Genomic DNA, 11,804 nt, shown 5'->3' with positions numbered 1-11,804 from the left:
GACTCAGTTCATATAAGCCTTTCCAGTTTTTTTTCTGAAGTCCTCCTGTTTGTCATTTCTTATAGCCCAATAAGTGGTCTTACTGGGTCAAAAGGTATGCACAGTTTTATAGCCCTTCAGGCATAGTTCCAAATTGCTTACCAGAATGGTTAGATCAGTTCACAACTCCACTAACAATGCATTAGTGTTCCAATTTTCCCACATCTTCTCCAGCATTTATCATTTTTCTGTTTTTTCATGTTAGCCAATCTGATAGGTGTGATGTGGTACCTCAGAATTGTTTTGATTTGTATTTCTCTAATTAATAGTGATTTAGAGCATTGTTTAATATGACTATAGATAACTTTAATTTATTCATCTGAAAACTGCCTGTTCATATCCTTTGACCATTTATCAATTGAGAAATAACTTGTATTCTTATAAATGTGGCTCAGTTCTCTATATATTTTGGAAATAAGGCCTTTATCAGAGATATTGGTTGTAAATACTCTTTCCCACTTCTCTGTTTCCCTCTTAATCTTGGTTGCATTGACTTTTTGAAAAATTTTTCAAATTAATGTACTAAAATTATCCATTTTGCATTTCCTAATGCTATCTCTTTTTTGGTCATAAATTATTCAATTCTCCATAAATCTGACAGTTAAACGATTTCTTACTCTCCCAGTTTGCTTATAGTATCAACCTTTATAGCTAAACCATGTACCCACTTTGACTTTATCTTGAAATATGGTATAAGATGTTGATCTATGCCTAGTTTCTGCCATAATATTTTCTAGTTTTCCCTGCAGTTTTTTGTCAAACAGTGAGTTCTTATCCTAGAAGCTGGAGTCTTTGGAGTTATCAAACAGTAGATTACTATAGTCTTTGATTACTGTATCTTGTGTACTAAACCCATTCCACTTATTCAACACTCTATTTCTTAGCCAATATTACATAGTTTTGATGATTATCACATACAATTTAAGGTCTGGAATTTTTAGGCCACCTTCACTTGCATTTCTTTTCATTAATTCCCTTGTTATTCTAGACCTTTTGTTCTTCCAGAAGAATATGCTATTTTTTTTCTAACTCTATATAATAATCTTTGATAATTTGGCATAACACTAAATAAATAACTTAATTTAGGCAAAATTGTCATTTTTATATTAGCTTGGCCTACCCAAGAGCAACTGATGTTTTCCCAATTATTTCGATCTGACTTTATTTTTGTAAAAAGTGTTTTGTAATTGTGTTCATATAGTTCTTGGGTTTGTTTTGGCAGGTAGACTCTCAAATATATGATAATGTCTATAGAAACTTTAAATGGAATTTCTCTTTCGATCTCTTGCTGTTGGGCTGTTAGTAATATATAGAAATGCTCATGATTTATGTGGGTTTATTTTACATCCTATAACTTTATATAGCAGCTTTGTGTGATGGCTAAGAACTGGAAAGAGATACCCATCAACTGGTGAATAGCTAAACAAGTTGTGGTATATGATTGTAATGGGATATTATTGGGCTATAAGAATTCATAGCCAGGGTGATTTCAGAAAAAAAAGAAAAACTAAAAACCAAAAAAACCTAGCCTAACATGAACTGATATGTAGTGAAGTGAACAGAGCCAGGAGAATATTGTATAAAGTAACAGCAATATTGGCTGCTGTGATGAGGAACTGTGAATGACTTAACTATTCTCAGTGATATAATGATAGAGGACAATCCCAAAGGATGAATGATGAAGCATGTGATCTATCTCCAGAAAAAGAACTGATATTGACTGAATACAAACTGAAGTATGATATTTTTCACATTTATTTCTTTCATTTTTTTTTCTTTTATTCAAGTCTTCTTGTACAAAATGACTAATATGGAAATGTTTTAAAAATGAATATATTGTCTGTTTTAAGAAGCTTAAAATCTCTCTGGGGGATAAGAGATTATATTTTTAAAAATGTGACATGATATCACAAATATACTAAAATTGCAATGCATAATAGAATATTTTAAAAATATAAGGTATTTGCAAAGTGCTAAACAAGGATTAATTAAGGAAGCATCAGTTATGACTGTGAGAAGTTTAGAACCCAATTCTTGTAGTATTACCAAGAGCAAGAATCATTAAAAGTGGACTGGTATATGAAGAACTTCAAACATCTATTGTTGAGTTCATTAATGAGTTAATGGAAGTTTCTGAATGACTTCTCTTCCTTTATGGTCATATTCACTTACTATTGTAGGCATGGATCCTACTGGTCCAGAATGTTTTAGTCACTAAGGAAACTATGAAATTTCCATAGCAACCAAATAGAATACTTTCTGAGCCAAGTTTATTTGGGGAAAGTGTGCTATAGTTAAAAAAGAATCCATAATATCCCAAGAGATACTAAGGGTAAGTACTCCAGAAATTATGAAGGACAAGATAGAAAGGGACACAGATAATTCTGACTTGGGTCTAGTCATTTAGTGCAGTCTATCTTCAGTGCCACCCTCCATCTCTTAGTTTTGGAGTAACCCTTGCAGATAGCTAGTTCTGTCCTCTGGTTACCCATTCTTTAGACAGTACCATGATTACAGGGGAATACAACATTCCATGTGCACAGGGGATTTGCAACAGGAAGTAGCTTAGCCTATTGGGAAAAAAAGAACCCCTCAATTTCAGAGGACCTATTTTTCAATTTTTACTTGACTATTTACTATCTATGTAATCTTGGTAAAGTCACTTCTCTCTGGGACTCAGTTTCAGCAACTGTAAAAGGATTGAGAAAAAGGTTTGACTAGATTTCGAAGTTGACTTCTACCTCATTGTCTTAGAAAATTCCATATAAACTTAATTATGCTAATTCATTAAGAACTACATTCTTATAAGAATGTTTCGTCTCAATAGTTGGAGGAAATGAACATCTATAAGTACCCACTAAGAAAATGAAGGTCAGATGGAGTAGAGGAGCACCACTACATGTCTGAAGAAAGCTTCAGTACAAAGAACTTCTTACTTTGAAGGATATCCGTGACCAAGGTCAGGTATATACATTTGTAATTATGGACCAGGGGTGGGGGACCTGTGACCTTGAGGCCAAATGTGGCCCTCTTAGTCCTCAAGTGCATCCCTTTGATTGAAATCCAAATTTCATAGAACAAATTCCCTTAAAGGAATTTTCTATAAAACTTGTTCTGTAAAACGTGGTCAAAAGGCCACACCCAAGGACCTAGAAGACTCATTATGGCCTCAAGGCTGGTTCCCCTCCCCTGCTATAGACAATTTTAAAGATGTGAAGAAGGAATGATCATGAAACTGAAGAAGACTGGGCCAAATGTGAAGAAAAATGCATGTATGGACTTTAATTCTATTTATGTAGTTTAGAGCTAAGGTTTTCTCCCACTGAAAAGAACTCCACTGAAAATAAAATAAAAATTGCCTCAAATGTTTATTACAAAAATGTTCAATTTAGTCTCTCTGGTGCACATAAAGATAAGGATGTGGATAGCTAGGTGACTTAGTGGATAGAATGATGGACCTGCACTCAGGAAGACCAGAGTTCAAATCTGCTGTTTTTGTTCAAGTTGTTCAGTCATGTATGACTCTTCACGATCCCAGGGATAACAACATACCATGTCCTTTATCTTCAACTATCTCTCAACATCTATCCAAGTTCATATTCATTGTTTCCTTGGCATTTTCTATCCATCTTATCCTCTATTGTCCCCTTTTCCCTCAAACTTTCCTAACATCAAGGTCTTTTTTAATGAGCACACTCTTCTCATCATTTGGCCAAAGTGTTTAAACTTCGTTTTATATTTGTTAGCATGTGAATGCTGGTTCAGCTTCAGTCTTTAACACTCCAATGAATGGCCTGAATTTCTTTAAATATTGACTGATTTGATGTCTTTACTGTCCAAGGAACTCTCAGAAGTCTTTTCCAAAACTACAACTTGAAAGCAACAATTCAGAGGTGCTCTACTTTATCTATAGTCTAATTCTCACAGCCATATATTGTTACTGGCAAAACCATAACTTTGACTGTATAGACCTTTGCAAGGTTATATCTCTGCTTTCTTAATATGCTGTCCAAATTTGCCATAACTTTCCTTCCAAGGAGCAAACATCTCTTAATTCCATTGCTGCAGTCATTGTCCTTACCATTAACTCCAAGATCATAAAATTGGGCACTTCTTCCATTTCTTGGCTCCCTATTTGCCAGGAAGCGAAGAGACGCATTTCCAAGATCCCAGGTTTTGTTTTGTTTTCATATATATTAAGCTTCAAGTAAGCTTTTACATTCTATTCTTTCATCTCCTCAAGAGACTCCTCAGTTCTTCTTATTTTTGTCATCAGAGTGGTGTAATGTTGATGTTTTTCTTTGTAACCTTAATTCTGGATTTCGTTTCATCCAGCTTGGCATGTTGTATGATTCACTCAGCACAGAAGTTAAAATTTAACTTCAAACAATTACCTATGTGACCATGGGCAAGTCACTAAACATGATTGCCACAGTGTTTTTCATCTGTAAAGTGGGCATAATAATATCACCTACCTCCTAGGGTTGTTGTGAGAATCAAATGAGATAGCTGTAAAGTGCTTATCACTTGTGCCTGGTACCAAGTAGGTACTATGTAAACATTAGCTATTATAATAATGTTATAATTATTAATAAATAATTCTTCCATTTCTCCTCTGTATGTATAAGACCCCTTCTCACCCCACCTCCATAGTGGCCTCACTTCCTCTGTCCCATTCCCTTCCTGTGTTTTCTAAGTGATCAGATAAACTAATTTATGTCACATTATCAATTTATAATAATGACTTGATATGTTATCAATATTCTAGGTAAGGTAGACCCATTTAACATTACACTTTAATTTGTAACTGAAGGAAACAATCTGTTCAAGCTAATCAATTTTGTCCAAGAGAATCTAGGAGACCCTAGCCTTTCACTTGCTGGTAGCCTCTGTATGTATAGTAGTGATAAGGAGAGGTTTGAGTGGATAATGCTGGGAACTTCTGGACATCTGAGTGAGTAGGTTGAAGAGAAAGATGAAGGACAAATACTAGTTAGCCTCCAAATAATACAGTTAGGTGGCTACATGTTCAAATAATTCTTAGAACTAGCCCTAAATTATGTTCTCCTTTAAGAATCTGGAATGGAAGAGAAAGAAGAAAAATATGACATAAAATAACAAGGGGTCTTTGTTGCCTGGTCAAGGACACAGTTGAAGTTTAATTGTGTGTGTGTGTGTGTGTGTGTGTGTTGGCTGGTCAAGGAGGCAGCAGTAGTTTAATTGTGTGTGTGTGTGTGTGTGTGTGTGTGTGTGTGTGTGTGTGTGTGTGTGTAGAGGGGATGGATGTAGAGTGTGGGTGTGTGTGTTGTTGTTGAGTTTCAGTTTTGCTTTTTCTGTTAAGTACTTCATCACTCTCCAAATTCACCTGACCCCTGAATTTCTCCTGTAGTCCTTTCCTCTGCTTGTCAATTCCTCCCAGAAAGTTCATTTTAAGGAAAACATTCAGGCCAGCCATGTCTTCATTCCTCTCTAAACTCTCCTTCTGACTCCCTGGACTTTCTCCACAATGTCATCAGCATGGGAGCCTTTTCAATGTCCTCTCCCTTCAGCTTCCTTTTATGGATTGTCTTCTTCAATTTGAATGTAAGCTTCCTAAGGTCAGTGGCTGGTGGTCTTTATAATTCAGTTAGTATTCTCTGTGTTTAACACAGGGTATAGCCCATAGTAAAAGCAAGGGCAGATAGATAGATACATGATAGACAGAGAGAGAGAAGGGGGAGAGAGAGAGAGAGAGAGAGAGAGAGAGAGAGAGAGAGAGAGAGAGAGAGAGAGAGAGAGAGAGAGAGAGAGACTCGAGAAAGAGTACCCAGCCTACTTTAGGAAGATGAGGCTTCCTGAATTCAAATCTGGTCTGATACTTATTAACTGAGTGACCCTAGGCCAGTCATTTAGCCCTGTTTGCCTCAGTTCCTCTTCTGTAAAATAAGCTGGAGAGGAAAATGACAAACAACCCCAATATCTTTGCCAAGAAATCCCCAAATACGGTCACAAAGAGCTAGATGCAACTGAAAAATTCTTGTTGACTTGACTTGGTTTATGTATTAAGTACCTTGAGGTGATGAAAAATTCAAAGAATAAATTTTGTATTTCTTAGTATTGAATTCTGTTTGCTTATCATTTGATTTAATAACAACTTTCTAATAATGAAATGTGAATAGCATTACTTTAGAATAATAAACAGATGGAAAAATTAGGAAATAGCAATGCTACATGGTCACTAATTTATGGTATAAATATACCACAGTTTACATTGTAAACTGAGCATAATTTCTTTACAATTTATGCAGATGCCTGCTTGATGATCCATCCTGGTTTATCAGCCACCCCCTTACTTTCAATAACAAGTACACAGACGTTTCCAGAGCTTAATTATAGAAATCAGCGAAAAATAGTTATTCTTGAGAAAGAAGCAGGTAGATCAGCGACCTCTGAATAAACTTAGTTATATTTCATATGACTTACCAGAAAAATAAAACAGCATATTAATATCAAATAGAATCTGTAGGAGGAAAAAAGTCCATAATTAGATTTTCCATTTACAGTGAGATCTGAGTCCTACAAGAACATCTAATCTACTTACCAAGATTTCAGGTTCAAATGTCATTCATCATAAATCCAACTGTTTGCCTGACTTCAAAGTACCAGTAAGCTGTAAGGGACTAGATAAATATAAGGTATTGTTATTTGTTTTCCAGTGCTTGATAATACATTTTTTTTTTTGTTGTGAGTGAGTAAAACTGGCAGTGTTCTACATAAAATGATCATGCAAACACATTGAAAGCCACAGTATTCTTTAGGTCATAAACCAACCAGCATTTTATAACAATAAAAATTGAACATTGAAGAAAAGAAAAAAAAAAAAGAAAATCATTCCAAATGAAATAACATGACCATTTTTAAACCTGATGAGAAATTTATATACAGTGAAATCCAGATGGTTCCTTCCATCCCCTCTACTGTTAGTCTATTAGAAACTGCAAAGGTTTTAGGAAAATGACTCACTGACAACCTTTCCTTATTCCTTATAGGAATCCTTTCCCTAGAAAACTTTCCTCAAGATGAATAATCAAGCCTTTTGAATCAAGCCATCAGGCAAGTACTGAAAACAATTTAAACATTGTGACATTGACAATATGCTAGTTTATTTCTTGTCAAAATATTTGTTTATCAGCATGTGGACCCTGATTGCATAATGAAAAATAGTTTATTCATGATAACTCATTAAACGATAACAGAGGGGGGAAAATAGCTTCGTGGAGAAGAAAAAAAAAACAATATGTACACAGAAAATCATTACTGATAATTCACAACAGGACATAATGCTTTTTAGTACTAGTAGAGAATTACTCAATTAATTACCAGATTTTTTTATACATAACATGATAATTAATAAAGATCATCCTAGTGCCTCTAGGTACTAGAACTTCAGATGCTCTTCTAAAAGGTCAGGATCAAATCACTTAAGATCAAAGGTATTGAGTGTTTATCAAGGCATGATAATAAAGACTTTTTCAAGTGATGGGCATTTGACTGAAATGAAAACTGAACAAAAAGAAATGTAGAACAGGAAAACGAAAGGAATCCCACCATCTGGAAAAAAAAACTGTCTTGGTATTTTTTTTTTATTTGTTACCCTTAGATAATTATTTCTTCACCCAAGAATCTATGTCCTAGCCATGTGGACTTCTTATATCTAGTACTCACTCCCTTCACCCTTGCCTGTTTTCAAATTTCATTAGGTACAATATATCACAGGTCAAGAAACTATCCTTTCCCTCGTTGAATGACACCTTTCTGTCTGTCTGCAAAGATAGAAAATCAATCATATTCATCTAATCAAACTATTCTCTTACCTATAAAACACATCACTTGTCTTTATCTTTGAATGGTTCTTGTACCGAGAGTGAAAATAAATCTAATTATTAGAAGAAAGATAAGAATAGTGATGGCCAAGCCCTGAAAGCATGAAAAGTATACTGCCTTATTTAGTCCTGATTTGAAGAATATACCCAGATGGTCCTTGGAGATATCCCAGAATGCCTTTTTTTTCTGATTTCCCTTTGTACTATTTTGGAGGGGTTGGTCCAGTGTGTATATTTGGGGAGGATGGAAGAGGTCAATCCTAGCCTCTGAGATGTTGGCTTCTGATCCAGAAGTGGATTAATCATTTAGGTGGCCCACTGGATAAAGGGCAAAACTTAGAGTAAGGAAAATATAAGGTCAGATACTGTCTCAGATGTTGACTTAGCAGTATGATTCTAGGTAGGTCACTTAGACTCTCTTAACCTCACTTTCCTCATCTATAACATAGGGATAATGACTGCTTACTTCACAGTGTTGTTGTGAGGATCACTTTATAAACACACTTTGTAAATGTTAAATGATGGTGAGGATGCCCTTCTCTATTTGTCCAAGCCTCCCATTCTGGGTTCCCTTTGGAATTTCCAATTAAACCACATACCTTCCTTTATTTATGCCAATGAAAGGACTTAAAGTTGTTGACACTTGCTAGTGTAGTTCTTTTTTTTAATCTCATTTAGTCTCAGTAAAGCACCCCAGCAAGAGAGGAAGAGAAGCAAAAAGAAAAGAGGATTGAAGAGTATGGGAAGTACAAAACCTACCATCCTATCAATCTCCTTATTTCTGCCCTTCTCTTCACCATAACAGTAGTATGTATGTCTCTATGTACGTTTGCAGAGAGGGAAGGAAAATGTGATTTGAGATACTAATAAATGACATGATGTTTTTACTGATTTGCTTCAGTGTTTGTAAATATGCCTTTGACTCTATGGAGGTGAGTTGAACCTATGGGAAAATGTTTGTAATTGAAAGAGCTGAGTATCAAGTTATGAAAGTACAGATGAACCTGTTACCATGATAGATTTATAATAGGAGAGAACACAAGCATGTCAAAATGAATTTTTCTTAGTCTATTTTTTAAAAGGTCTGCATAGGAACAGATTTAGGTTAGTTTAGCTCAGAATGTAGAAACATTTTATGTTAGCAGAAAGAATGCTAAAAACCTACCCTCCAACATCTAAACTATAGGAATATGAGCAGTTTTCCTTTTTGCCTACCTACTTTTAATTAATAGCACTAAATTTTCCCCTTTCCCACTTAACAACTAGAAGTCTTGTTTTTATATCACTTTTTAGAGGTGTGTCAAATATACCCAATATATATTAGGTTTATATATTTTTGTCAATAGCAATGTCATTTATCAATAAGATAAATAATCATTGTATAATTATAGTAACAAGGATCCCTACGTACTTTGTGATTGAAAATAAATCAAGAAAATGAGAAATACTAAACAGAGATGGATTTACATTTTGGCAAGGATTAGTACTCAAATTCTGAGAGAAATACAGTTCTATAAATGTGGAGGGGAAAGATATATTAAAAGGTCCTTTCCCAAATGGCATCATTTTAATTCAAGAAATACCATTCAATCTCTTTGAATCATAATTTCTAGGCCTCTGCTAAAGACAGGTTGACCTTAAATGAATAGAAATTTCTTAGTTTCTCTAGCTTAATTCATCTCTAACTATGATTTCAATTATATCTCTTCACTATGAGAATCATCATCCAAATGGTAGACTCAGGGATTTTTTTAGTTAAAGTATATATCAAAAGTTGTTTTTTGTCATTGATTGTACAATTATATTATAATCCCTTTGGTGTTATGTCAACCTTAGTCATAACAAGTAGGAGACATCAACTGTCCTGACTCGGAACTAAATAAATCCAACCAAAAAAGAAACAAAAATAAAACTAAGGAATTAAACAGAATATCAGTTAAGTTAGGTATAAGAGAATTTTAGATCAAACTAAATGGGAAAACAAAGGAATATACACTTTTTCTCAATAGCACATGACACCTATGAAAAAATTGACAATATATTGCAGCATTAAAACAAACAAAAATAAATGTAGTAAGGCAAAAATATTAAATGTATGATGTTTGATCATAATGCAATAAAAATTACGTTCCACAAAAGTCAGTGGAAAGATAGATTAAAAATTCATTTGAAACTAAATAATCTAGCCCTAAAGAATATATTGGTCAAAGAACAAATTGTAGGAAGAATCAATAATTTCATTAAAGATAATGACAACATTGAGACAACATACCAAATTTATGGGATGAAGTCAAAGCAGTACTCAGGGGAAAATTTATTTCTTTAAATTCTTACATCAACAAAATAAAAAAAGAACTGATCAATGAATTGGACATGCAACAACAACAATATCAACCGCAACAATAAAACTAGAAAAAAAAATGAATTAAAAACATCAATTGAACACCAAATTGGAAATCCAGAAAAGAAAAGGTGAGATTAATATTGAAAGTCAAAACAAAAAAACAGAGACAAAAAAAACCCAACAACAATAATTTATTAATCTAATAAATAAATCAAGGAGTTGGTTTTATGAAAAACTTGGGGGGTGGATCCAAGCTGGCAGAGTAAAAGAAGGGACTTGCTTGACTCACCCCTAAAGCCCTCCAAGTACACATGAACAAAACTACTCTAAACAAATTCTAGAGATGCAGAACCCACAAAATGACAGAGTGAAACAAATCTTGAGGCAAAGACAAGAAAGTGGACAGAAAGGATTTATCACACCAGGCAGGGAGCAGAGCGAAGTTCAGCATGGGCTGTACAAGCACAGACAGGCAGGAGCAGGCCTCAGGGGAATGAATCACTGGCAGATGTGGCAGTTTTCAGGCTTCTTAACTCACAAAAGCCAGAAAGATAAGGGAGAAAACACTATGGAACCTAGGTGAAAGAGGAGAGTTTGGTCTGGCCTGGGTCTGGCTTCAGCCCTGGGTTGGTGGGGGTGGAGGCAGTGGCAGTGGCAGCAGCAGCGGTGGCTGCTTCCAAAGCTCTGGTCCCACAGATGGTAGGGAATCAAGTAGCTGGTACAAAACCCCTGAAGCCTGGGAAAGCATCCTGTCTTCCCCACTGACCCCGCCATGGAAGCAGAGTCCTACTTTGACAAAGAGTAGGAAAATCAAGTATTTGGCTGGGAGGATGAGTAAACAGTTTAAAAAAACCCAAAACAAAACAAAAAAAGCCACTTCAGACTACAGAATCTTTGATGACAAAGAAGATCAAAACATACAACCAGAAAAAGACAACAAAGTCAAAAGTCCTACATTAAAAGCCTCCAAGAAAAAAAATGATATTGTTGCAGGCCATGGAAGAGCTTAAAAAGGATTTTTAAAATCAAGTAAGGGGAGAGAAAAAATTGGGGAGATAAATAAGAGTGATGAAAGAAACCCATGAAAATTGAGTCAACAGTTGGTAAAGGAGACCCCCAGAAATACTGAAGAAAATAACACTTTAAGAACAGATTAACCCAAATGACAAAGGAATTCCAAAAAAAGCCAATGAGGAGAAGAATGCCTTAAAAAGCAGAACTGGCCAAATGATAAAGGAGGTCCAAAAGCTTACTGAACAAAATAATTCCTTCAAAATTAGAGTGGAGTAAATGAATGAAAATGACTTTATGAACAATCAAGAAATTATAAAACAGAAAGAAAAAAATGAAAAAATAGAACACAATGTGAAATATCTCATTGGAAAAACTATTGACCTAGAAAATAGATCCAAGAGAGAGAAATTTAAAAGTTATTGGTCTACCTGAAAGCCATGATCATACAAAAATCCTAGATATCATCTTTCAAGAAATTATCAAGGAAAACTGTCCTCATATTCTAGAAGCAAAAGGTAAAATAGAAATGGAAAGAATCCACTGAT

At 34.7% G+C, this 11,804-nt stretch overlaps 1 long non-coding RNA gene across 1 annotated transcript; it reads left to right on the top strand.

Annotated features, from left to right (window-relative positions):
• The first annotated feature begins 2,284 nt into the window (after positions 1–2,284).
• Positions 2,285–7,160, top strand: LOC140509517 (uncharacterized). Its single transcript, XR_011968798.1, has 3 exons — positions 2,285–2,371; positions 2,867–2,998; positions 7,068–7,160. It is a non-coding gene; the product is annotated as an uncharacterized lncRNA (long non-coding RNA).
• The last annotated feature ends 4,644 nt before the right edge of the window (positions 7,161–11,804 follow it).

Source organism: Notamacropus eugenii, chromosome 6, assembly GCF_028372415.1.
Source record: "Notamacropus eugenii isolate mMacEug1 chromosome 6, mMacEug1.pri_v2, whole genome shotgun sequence".
Classification (NCBI taxonomy): domain Eukaryota; kingdom Metazoa; phylum Chordata; class Mammalia; order Diprotodontia; family Macropodidae; genus Notamacropus; species Notamacropus eugenii.
Note: the sequence above shows the minus strand (reverse complement) of the source record. Positions and strands in the feature narration are given on the sequence as shown.